The sequence below is a fragment of the Vigna radiata genome, chromosome 1 (assembly GCF_000741045.1).
Source record: "Vigna radiata var. radiata cultivar VC1973A chromosome 1, Vradiata_ver6, whole genome shotgun sequence".
NCBI classification, from domain to species: domain Eukaryota; kingdom Viridiplantae; phylum Streptophyta; class Magnoliopsida; order Fabales; family Fabaceae; genus Vigna; species Vigna radiata.
Window position 1 is genome coordinate 12,596,060 of NC_028351.1, and position 6,963 is coordinate 12,603,022.

Consider the following 6,963-nt stretch of genomic DNA (forward strand, 5'->3'; position numbering starts at 1 on the left):
ACTTCATTCATATTCAACTCATATTCTCAAATACTCAAATAGTGAAAACCCTTCACGAATATTCAATTAAGAACCGGGGTTCTTCCATCACACGCCTGACTTGGGCGTCGGAGTGCCTTTTGCAGGTACCTCCCCCTCCGGTTAAAGATCGAAGTCCACCGAACGGCCAAGATTGCAGGCGATCGAGCGACAAAGAAAAAAGAAGACAAGCGAAGAACCCAATTCGAGCATCGGAAAGCGGCAAAGCCACGTTAGAAAAGGTTAGTGTCTCGGTCCCCAAAAATATCTACCGAAACAATTAGTATAGTGGAAACACTATAACTAGTGAATTTCTCAAAATGGTTGAGAAATGGTAGTTTGGACAATCCTACTTTGAGTTGTATCATAAGATGGTTATGTATTGATCAAGCTAGTGATTTCAAGTCGAGAAGAAGGCAAAACTAAGCATGAGTACATGCTAGTATGTCAAGAAAAGCAAATGATTCAGGTTAGCAAGTTGAAAGAGTGAAGATGGAGTGCTCAAATTTGGTTTTTATTGTTGCCGCACCGGATGCGAGTTCTACTTTGGTAATAAAATAGCATAGTTGGAAACTATGTTACTCAAGAGTGGAGATTAGTAAAGCCTGTCAAATTATTAGATTGAGTGTATTTAAAGGGATCAAGAGCATGATAGTTGGTAGTTAAACTTGAAATCGTGAGTAATCAAGTCAATTGTTGGGTGCGTTTAAAGGAATTAAGAGAAGGTCAAGGGATATCAGTCAAGGATTGATCAGAAGTCAAGGCTAGCGGGAGTTTTAAAAGAGATTCATAAGAGGCAGTTAAAGATAGATGGGTGGTGTTTTCAGTCTGGCAATTGTAGTTGCAGTTTGGTTGGTCATGTGGAAGAAAGGTTCTTAAGAGTTGAGGTTTAGGGGTTCATATTTGTTTTTAGAATAATGGCTAGACAAATCTTCGTTATTGAACACTAGAGCATTTTAGCACATAGGTAAGGTTTTCATGTCAGTAAAGTTGTTGGGGAGTAGTATCTTTGTCAAATAGGTGGTTATGATAGAGAATGTGAGGAGAGTAGGTTGCTCCTTTTATTCGATAAGTGAATTTTTGAGGACGAAAATTTGTGTTGTTGGGGAGAATGTAAACCATAAAATGGTATTTTAGAAGTGGTGGTAGTTTGAAAATAGTGAGACTTGGTTATTTTAATATTAAATGGTTTATTTATAAATAGTTTTGTTATAGTTGAGTTTCCTTATTTTAAAATGTATAATCTTTCTAGAAACCACTTTTTTAGAGTTCTCTACCTTCTCTCTAAGAGTTCTAACTCCTAATTCATCTCTTTGATGATCAGGAGGTGCATAATCAATCACGACAACGAGGTCTACATTTTTAGTCGATCAATTTTTGTCAAAATTCAAATATAAGTCGAGTTTGGGGGCCAGCTAGCTGGGACACGCTTCCCACTCCAAGCACACAAGGAAAACATGTGAAATTCAAAAATCTAATACGTAGTGGTTGATCCAGGTAGGGTTGTGGCTGGGTGCAAATTACAATCCGGAAGCTATTTTCTTTTGCATTTCTAATCCGGAAGCCAATCTTCCCAATCCGGAAGTCACCTCTTTTTCTCCCCTTTTTTTTAGCTTCTTTGCTTTCCTTCGCTTCTCATGCTTCTTGGTTAATTTATCCATGATCTCTAAGCTTTATTAGACCTTATAAAACAATCATATAAGTGTTCAAATAAAATCCTTCTAAGACATAGAGAAAGAAAATCAAGAAAGAGTGTATAAAAGTTTTCTTCAACTTTCCTATCTTAACCTTATGATGAGTTGATACTCCTTTGGATGACTTTTCTAGTTAGGTTTTCATCATATCATCTACCAACCGTTATTAAATATACAACACTTATTAAATATACATACACATTAAGCTCTCCACTTTTCTGCTAATCATCTTATTTATAGAACAATGACAAGAGAAAAAGAAAAACAAAGTTAGAAAAAGAGAAAGAAATGATACAACGGAGAGGCAGAATGTTACAATGTTAGTGGAGTAACGTTACCTTCGATCTCACAATGGATAAGAAAGAAAGGGAAAATTATAAGAGGAAGAGAAGGGGAAAATGACACAACATAAACGAAAAGAGAGAGAGAGAGACGAACAAAGGGAAAAACACCGAAGAGACAATGAGAACTTTGATGGTGACAGGGGACAGTGAGACTTTCGATCTTCAATGGTGATGGTGAGAGGAAGAAAATGAAGTAGGGAAAATGTTTCCTTTCTCAAATGAAACCATGAAAGTCTTTTTTTTCTTTCCAAATTGCTCTCCATGTCACATTATTGGTTTTAAAAAAACATTTCAAACGGACTAATCCACACCTGCTACGTGATGTTGTCAACAGATTGACAAAAATTAGTTGTTGAAAAAACATTTTGTTTGACAAATATAGTGAGGCAAATCGGAAAGACCCAAACAAAGATATTTTCCAAAAGTTACCCGCCCTAATAACTGCTTTGCACTTGACGCTGCATTACCTTACATTTCACTCTTGGAATTTCATGTTTATTCAAAGTTTGTTTCCATTCCAAACACGACCCTAACAATTATCACTCCATACTTTGTTCTAATGGCAACTCCAAGTTCCCGTAGATTCACGTATGATGTGTTCCTCAACTTTAGAGGGGAAGACACGCGTTATGGTTTCACCGGTAATCTCTACAAAGCTCTATGTGACAGAGGACTTCACACTTTCATCGATGATGACAAACTTCAAAGCGGAGACGAAATCACACCAGCACTTCTCAAAGCAATTGAAGAGTCTAGGATTGCCATCGTTGTCCTCTCTCACAACTATGCTTCTTCCTCCTTCTGCTTGGATGAACTTGCAACCATCCTTCACTGCCAGACTAAAGGGCTGTTGGTTATACCAGTGTTTTATAAGGTCGATCCTTCTTATGTCAGACATCAGAAAGGTACCTATGATGAAGCATTGGCTAAGCATCAAAAGAGGTTCAAAGTGCAGAAGGACAAGTTAAAGAAATGGAAGATGGCTTTGCGTCAAGTTGCTGACTTCTCTGGCTATCACTTCAAAGATGGGTACCCACCTTACCGATCCTTTTATTTTATTGAAAATTAGTATACGTATCAAGACATGCATACAATGCCTTTAGTTTAACTTGATTAAAGCTTTAATTTTTGGAACAGGCATGAATACCAGTACGAGTTTATTGGGAGAATTGTTGAACGAGTTTCCAGGGAGATTAATCGTGCTCCTTTGCATGTTGCGGAATACCCAGTTGGCTTACTGTCACAGGTGCTGCAAGTCAAGAAACTTTTGGATGTTGGATCGGATGATGTTGTCCACATGATAGGGATCCATGGAATGGGTGGGTTAGGAAAAACAACACTTTCTCTAACAGTTTATAATTTGATTGCTGATTATTTTGATAGTTCATGTTTTCTTCAAAATGTAAGAGAAGAATCAAATAAACATGGGTTAAAACACCTCCAAACCGTCCTTCTTTCTGAAATACTTGGAGAGAAGGACATCAACTTAGCAAGTGTACAAAGAGGAATTTCAGTGATACAACAAAGGCTTCGTAGAAAGAAAATTCTCTTGATTCTAGATGATGTTGACAACCGAAAGCAGTTACAAGCACTTGCTGGAAGATCTTATTGGTTTGGTCCCGGCAGCAGAGTTATAGTTACCACTCGGGATGAACAGGTGCTAAAATGTCATGAGATTGAAAGAACTTATGAGGTGAAGGAATTGAATAGGAATGATTCTCTTCAATTGCTTATATGGAATGCTTTCAAAAGGGAAAAAGTCGATCCAAGTTACGAGGACGTGTTGAAACGTGNAGTAACTTATGCTTCTGGTCTTCCATTGGCTTTAGAAGTAATAGGTTCCAACTTGGTTGGAAAAAGTGTACAAGAATGGGAGTCTGCNATTCAACATTACAAAAGAATTCCAAACGGTGAAATTCTAGATATACTTAAAGTAAGCTTTGATGCTTTGGGGGAAGAAGAAAAGAATGTCTTTCTTGACATGGCCTGNTGCTTGAAAGGAAGTAGTTTGANAGAAGTTGAACANATACTTGGTGTTCTTTATGATAACAACATGAAACATCATATTGGGGTGTTGGTGAAAAAATCTCTCATAAAGGTTGAGGGTAGGTTTGATGTAATTAAAATGCACGACTTGATTGAGGACATGGGTAGACAAATTGACCTGCAAAACTCACCCAAAGAGGTAGGGAAGCGCAGGAGATTATGATTAGGGAAAGATATCATTCATGTTTTAAAAGACAACAAGGTAAGTAAGTTTCATCGATGACTGATGTTTTCTTAGCTTGATTTAATATTTTTATGTCATCTGTTCATGTCATAGTATTTTTTTTTCTCTTAATATGGGAATTTTTTGACTCGTGAATGTGACTTTTGCATTAATAGGGAACTAACGAAACTGAAATCATATGCCTGGATCTGTCTATATCTGAGAAAGAAGAAACGATAGAATGGAATGCCAACGCCTTCAGAAGGATGAAAAACCTTAAAATACTTATCATTAGAAATGGTAAATTTTCCAAAGGTCCCAATTATTTTCCGGAAAGTTTGAGAGTACTGGAATGGCATGGATACCCTTCAAATTGTTTACCATCAAATTTTGATCCGAACAAGCTTGTGACTTGCAAGTTACCTCACAGTCATTTTACGTCATTTGGATTCCTTGGCTCATCAAAGGCATGCTTAAACAGTGTTTTGCTCATCTTGTAAATTATTAAAAACAACATAAATATCTTAACTTTTTTCTCTTTATTTTCTTTGCAGAAGTTCGAGAATCTAACTGTCTTGAATTTTGACTGGTGCAAATTTTTAACACAGACACCTGATATGTCTGATCTTGGAAATTTGGAGGAAGTTTCATTTAAAGGGTGTGAGAGTTTAGTTAAAGTTCACGACTCAGTTGGTTTTATGAGTAAACTTAAAATATTGAATGCGGAGGGCTGCATCAAGCTTATGAGTTTTCCACCTCTCAACTTGCCCACTCTTGAAAGACTAGAACTTTCATTCTGTTCTAATCTTGAGAAATTTCCAGAAATACTAGGAAAGATGGGAAACATAAGGGTACTTCAATTGGAGGAGCTTCCCATTAAAGAATTGCCACTTTCGTTTCAAAATCTTAATGGACTCGAAGACTTATCCTTGTCATGTAAAATTGTTCACTTACCAAGTAGCATTGTCACGATGCCTAACTTGTTTGATTTTTGTGTTACTAATTGCAAGGGGTGGCAATGGGTAAAATCAGAAGATGCTGAAGATAACGTAGGCTCAGTGGTTCCTTCAAAGGTAGATTGGTTTTCGGCCTTATCTTGCAACCTGGATGATGACTTCTTTTCAGCAGGTTTCATGCGGTTGGCACAAGTGCGTAGTTTATTTCTACGGGACAATAATTTCAAACACCTTCCTGAATGCATCGAAGAATTTCACAACCTCTGCACTCTTGATGTGAGTCATTGCAAGCATCTTCAGGAAATCAAAGGGTTTCCACCAAAATTAGAACTTTTCAAGGCAATAAACTGTATATCCTTGACTTCCTCCAGCTTAAGCATGTTGCTAAATAAGGTTAATTTTGTCTTGCTTTTAAAATTTTTTATTGATAATACGTAGTGCTCTTAATGTTGGTAAGCTAATGAGTTCTTTATAAATTATGTATGACTAGCAGCAACTACATGAAGCTAGAAAAACTGAGTTCTGGTTTCNAGGAGCAAGTTTTCCAGAGTGGGTTGATCTCCAGAGCAGTGGACCTTCTTGTTCTTTCTGGTTTCGTAATAAGTTTCCCGCCAAAGTTCTTTCTCTTCTTATTGCACCTGTAGGTGATAAAGATGAGTTTGGTTTCATTAGACCTATGGTGTTCATTGATGGCAAAGTTCAAGAATCACGACCCTTTTATTTCAAGGAAATAGAGAGGATGTTTGAATTCGATCAAACATACCTCTTTGATCTACAAAAGTTACCTATCTATAGTAATTTGTTTGAACTACCTTTAGAAAGGGAATGGAAGCATGTGAAAGTTACATATGAAGGTGTTATAGAGACCTCAATTGTTAAAGCAACAGGAATCCATGTATTCAAAGAGGAAAACAGCATCATGGAAGACATTCGGTTTGATGATCCTTATACCAACAACAAATTAGACAAAGATCTCAACGCTTCTCAATCACAAAACCACTTGTTAAGAACCATTGGTTTCTTCATGTGCAAATTTTTCATAGGCCTTTTTCTTTTTCTTTTTATGCTTTTATTTTTTACATTATTTACCGGCCTCAGCACCAACCCAACTAGGGTATGAGTGGGATATTTCCATTTTTATTTTATATATATTTAAACCCAAATCATTTAACAAAGATGCTTTGATTGTCACAAATCCAACTATGTATGTTCATGATTTTAGGCATTTTCAACCTTTCAAGCTTTTATATTTACAGTTCTTTTTCTAATTTTTAAATTATTTATTATAAGAATAACAATATTCTATTAAATTTTTACTAGTAAAAAAATACTTACCTAACACACATCTTAAATATACTAAAACCCACAAGGTTTATATTTGTCCGTATTATAATAATAATAATAATAATAATAATAATAATAATAATAATAATAATAATAATGCTTAATTATATTTTAAATATCTAAGAAATTTGGGAACCTCTAATAAAAATTTTATAGTGTATTGTATTCAATAAACGGGATGATATCTTATTGAAGTGACTTATGTGTTTATTAGTTTGTTATGTCACATTGTCAGGACCATTAAATTCCCCAATATAATGGGATCAAGGTGTTTCATGCGGAGTGGATCGAGAGAGTTTGACGGTAGTATATAATGAGATTTTAAAAATCTTGAGTCACTTTTTCTGCATACACCCTTCTTTCCAAGTTTTTGAATTTCATTTTCTTATTCTTCTCTC

The 6,963-nt window shown here is 35.8% G+C and overlaps 1 pseudogene; it reads left to right on the forward strand.

The window, feature by feature from the left end:
• The first annotated feature begins 2,618 nt into the window (after window positions 1–2,618).
• LOC106757649 lies at window positions 2,619–6,503 on the forward strand (annotated as a pseudogene).
• Window positions 6,504–6,963: the final 460 nt, after the last annotated feature.